Raw genomic sequence first — 5,124 nt, 5'->3', positions numbered from 1 at the left:
TAGCTCCCCTATTTCCCGGAGAGTTTGTACCCATTTCCCCTTCACTCCTCACATTAAAAATCGGCCTTGTGTCTAATTTGCTCGGTGGGGAGCAAATAAATATCAACCCCACATATAAGACCTTGGTAAATGTAGGGGCAACCCTTCATACCAATTGTCACTATCCAGCTCCCCTACCCCCCGGAGAGCTGGTCCCCATTTCCCCTTCACTCCTCACTTTAAAAAATCGACTTGTACCTAATTTCCTCGGTGGGGGAGCAAATAAATACAGCTTTTCTTGGCCTTTTGGCCAAGATCAAAGTGTAGTATCTGTTCCGGCAGATGCTGCACTTAAGATAATTTGTACCAGTCAATGGAGGGGAAACCCTCTATACTGGGACAATTATTATTTTTGGTAACCAGAGTGACCCCTTTTTGCATACTTTTAGGGGAGCTGGTTTTTACCTCACATTAAAAACGGCCTTGTGCCTAATTTGCTCAGTGGGGGAGCAAATAAATACCATCTGTTCCGGCAGATACTGCGAGCAAAGACCATATGTGGGGGAAACCCCACATATAAGACCTTGGTCAATGTACGGGCAACCCTTCATACCAATTGTCACTATGCAGCTCCCCTACCCCCCGGAGAGCTGGTCCCCATTTCCCATTCACTCCTCACTTTAAAAATCGGCTGTTTGCCTTATTTGCTCGGTGGGGAAGCAAATAAATACCTCCTTTTCTTGGCCTTTTAGCCAAGATCAAAGTGTAGTTACGGTTCTTACTATACGCTGTACTTATTGTGAATAATTGTGTATTAACTTAATGTAAAATGATCACCCACTTTACAACCAGTCAGTCTCAAAGCCATTCAAGTCACTCTCCAGATCATTCAAGTTGTTTTTGAAGGATTCCAGTTATTTTTTAAGCATTAAGTCATTCTTAAGGTCATTCAATTCATCCTTTAGTTCATTAAAGTCATTCTAAGTCATTTACTTTTTATTTATTTAAGTCATTTCAGCTCATTTTTCGGTCATTTTAGTTTACCTTTAAGAATTTCATGTCAATCCTACATTCACGCATTCATTCATTACACGAGAGTACGCGACTAATGGCTATCGGCCTTGTTACATAGTCAACTAGCTATTGAATATTATATTATACCTAATATATATTACTGATTTCAAAAGATTAAGAACAAATGACTTGGCTGCCATGAGCTAGAATCGAAACCAAAACATTTACTGCTCTGGCTGCGTTCCTTACAGTTTGAGCTATCGACAGCTATATAAAAATATTTAAAATTAAACGACTTCAAGCTTTGAATGAATTTCTGCATGAGCAAAAGTAATAGAAATATATCGGCAAGTTGAAATGAACATTTTGCATTTCAACTTATCAAAATATTTTAGTGCGTGTTATTCATCCACCCAAACAAAAATATTACTTGTTTTTAACAATGCTTATTGTATGATTACTATTTCTGGGTTATTTAAGTGTTATGTGACAATTAGTTTCAAAGTTTATCGGTTAAATATTTTGGTATAGACACACATGCATACACATACATCTGTTTTATTTATTTAGTTTTCAAATTTGTTACTTAAATAATAAAATAGTACACAAAACCATGTTATTGTATACAGAGATTCCTGAGTCATGACGTATATACATGAACATAAACAGTAGAAAGTTCGCCTCTCTCTTTCTAAATGATGTTTGTAAGAAATTTGACTCGAAACACATGCTCGCTGAACTAGATTTTAAGCCTAGTTTAGGGTGATCTTAAGGCTAAGTTAGTGTTAAAAAAGTTTTTGGTTCAGTTTTTGTAAAAAATACTATTTAACAAAATTTATGTAAGTGGAACATCTATTTACTTTCAGCACCGAGGATTTTTTTTTTTAGAAAAAAAACACATTAACTGTAGAAACTAGTAGGGGTTATATGAGACGAGGAAAAAGCGACCCTCGTTCTAAAGTCTCTTGTGGATGGGCAAACTAGTCCGCTCGGTATCCATTTGAACACCGAATACGAGAGACAAAGGCATAACCAGGACATGTACATCCAGGAAACCAGTGTTTTTTTTTTTATTCATGTAACAACATTTTTATTTTTCTAGGCCAATTTCTCATTTGCTTATTTCTGCGAAGTCCATAATTTTTTATCAGAACTCGAAAATCTCTGTTAATTCAAAGAACGAAAGAGTAAACGGTAACTTCCATCCACAATAATGTATAAGGATCGATGTGTACGCATGCATCCTTAACCCCACATTATCTTGATTATTCTTGGTTATATTTTTTAATAATTAACAATAAGAAAATAAAATAAAATTGCATAGGTGAACGGAACTTGGTATAATTGACAACCTAATTATACTTTATTAGAAAGAGATCATCCCATTATTAAAGTCCAATAAACAAAATTATGATAACTATTTTATATACACAAACACACACACGGGCACATAGGAACACACGCACACACACCCATACACATATATAGTCTATTTATTATACAAACATTCTCGGTCACATATGTGCATGCCTGTTTCAATAAAGACCCTATTTAAAGAGACCCATCTCGTCAGACCAAGAGGAAACCTTAATTTTTGGTCTGACGAGATGGGTATCTTTAAATAGGAAATTCACGGGTCCCGAAGGGCGATCAAGTGGCGCAGTTGATAGAGACGTTGAATCTCTACTGTTCCAGATGAACACTGTCTGAAGATAGCGGTTTCAATCCCACCCAAAGCGTGCCAGAGGTTAATTGGTCAAAATGTGGTGAGACGACAACAACTACGGATGGCAGTGATGGCTGAGAATGCAGTTAGGAGATTCGAAGTTCCTATCCGTCGCGGTTACTACTTGACGAAGGCCAGAGGAATAGTTGGCCGAAACGTTGTGAATAAACAAAAAACAATAAAAGATAAAAAAGAATAACAACTAATAAAGATGAGAAAAATAGTCCGAAATAAAAATAAATTAATATATAATGCTCATCTCAAAAATGAATTCCAATTAAATAATAATATATAAAAAAATATTTATTTAAAGTTTCAAATTTTCGGCTTATAAAGCCTTCATCAGGAATTTTCTTTTTAAACAATACAATATATTTTTTTTCTTTTTTTTTTCTAACGTGCCATGTTGTCGTTTGGCAGAGTTTGTTAGTCGGAGGTAGAGATTGTGTATTGTCAGTCCAGTGTTAAACGCTGTCCATGCTCAAATGGGTAGTTTAGTAGTAATCCACTTTTTACTCCACTAATATATATGGATTAAACTACCCATTTGACTACTAAAGTACCCATTTGAGCATGGACAGCGCTTAACACTGGACTGAAAATACACAATCTCTTTTTTGTTTATTAAAAAAAATACAGATACACACGTGGTCGATCCTTCTAACCTCATATATATATATATATATATATATATATATATATATATTAAGCCCGGTCCTTTGCTTGGGATAGGTGCTAGTCTAGCCGTTTAAAGTGTTGTCTTATATATATATATATATATATATATATATATATATATATATATATATATATATATATATATATAAGAACAGGTAATTAAAAAAAACATGTTAACACCACTTTAAAAAAGAGTTAACCCATAGTAAGTTTTAAAAAGGAAGACACAATAAGTGGATAGTCCTTAACCCGTGGAGTTTCGGAGAAATACTTTCCTTCTCATCAGAGGGTAGGAATTAACAAAATGCGGGATCGGATTTTGCTTGCAAAAGTATTTAATGAAACTACAAGTAAATCATAGATCTTACTTGGTAAAAAATAGTGAACCAGTTGGAATAAGGGGAAGAAAAAGGTGATTTCACGGGGATGGATTGTCTGGTGAAAACATTGAATGGTGATTGAGTTATTTTTAGAGTCTACAAGGCAATGTAAAAATGACTCTGGCAGGATGACGTGTAAGTGGCGGCAAATTTAAAGCAAACAAAGGAGTTAACTGAAATAGACAAGTTATTACTTTAGAATTAAATTATCAGCAAAAGTCATTAAAAGAAATATATGAATTGTGAGTAAGGGAAAGTGAAATACATACATATATTTATACATATCCACATGCATATGTATACATACATATATATGAATACATACACTAGGTGTACGTGATGTTGCCAAGCTAATCAAAAACCTTGATTCCAGTAAAACAACCGGCCTCTACGGTATTGCAATTATAGTACTAAAAAAAACTTCAACCAGAATTTACAAAACTGTTTAAACGTTCTCTTAAGGAGACTTGCTTCCCATCACCCTGGAAAATCTCATCAGTATTCCCTGTATTTAAGAATTCAGATGATCGCTCATCTCCATCTAAGTACAAGTCAATACGTCTCCTGTGCGTCATGAATAAGATGCTGGAATTTGTGTTAAATAGAGAAGTAATCAACAATCTCGGCAAAAATAACCTTCTTAATGGCATACAATGTGGTTTCCGTTCTGCTAAATCTACAGCAGCTGTGCTTAAAGTTATATCTCATAGGATTAGTGAATCTCCCGACGGAGGCAACCTTTCTAGGGCAATTGCTCCTGACATATCAAAGGCCTTTGATAGGGTATGGCATAAAGGTTTACTTCACAAGATCTCCAGCTATGGTATAACTGGAAATGTATTTTCAATTTTTAAGTCATTTCTCTCTGATAGGTTAATAAGAGTAGTAGTTTATGGGCAAAAATCAGAAGCTAACAGTATTAATGCTGGAGTCCCTATCCTGGTCCCAACTTTCATTCTGATCTACATTAATGATCTTTCAAATCACATCCTTACATCATTCGTAGACATTTATGCTGATGACACTATCATCTATGGTAGCACATCTAAGACCGTAAACTACCAAGTTCTCTCCGATTCTCTCTCCTCTGATCTTGAGCACGTGGTACAATGGGGAAAGGAGTGTCTGGTTACTTTTAATATATTTAAAACCAAGCTTTTATCTTTATATGATCAACGCTCTGATCCCCATCTGGCATCAATTGAAATGAATGGCTCTCGTCTTGGGTAGGCTTCATGTTTCTGGTCTTGACCTTTACTCCTGATCCGAAATGGAACACGTACATCAAATCTGTTGCCAAAGCCGCTGGAAAAATGGTGGGATCCTTCTATCAATCCAGTATATATT

At 35.3% G+C, this 5,124-nt stretch overlaps 1 pseudogene; it reads left to right on the top strand.

The window, feature by feature from the left end:
- The first annotated feature begins 269 nt into the window (after positions 1 to 269).
- LOC145248467 (U2 spliceosomal RNA) lies at positions 270 to 413 on the top strand (annotated as a pseudogene).
- Positions 414 to 5,124: the final 4,711 nt, after the last annotated feature.

The sequence above is a fragment of the Euprymna scolopes genome, chromosome 26 (genome assembly GCF_053919585.1).
Source record: "Euprymna scolopes isolate OS-2025 chromosome 26, ASM5391958v1, whole genome shotgun sequence".
NCBI classification, from domain to species: Eukaryota; Metazoa; Mollusca; class Cephalopoda; order Sepiida; family Sepiolidae; genus Euprymna; species Euprymna scolopes.
The sequence above is the reverse complement of the archived record's forward strand: the minus strand, read 5'-3'. Positions and strand labels throughout refer to the sequence as shown.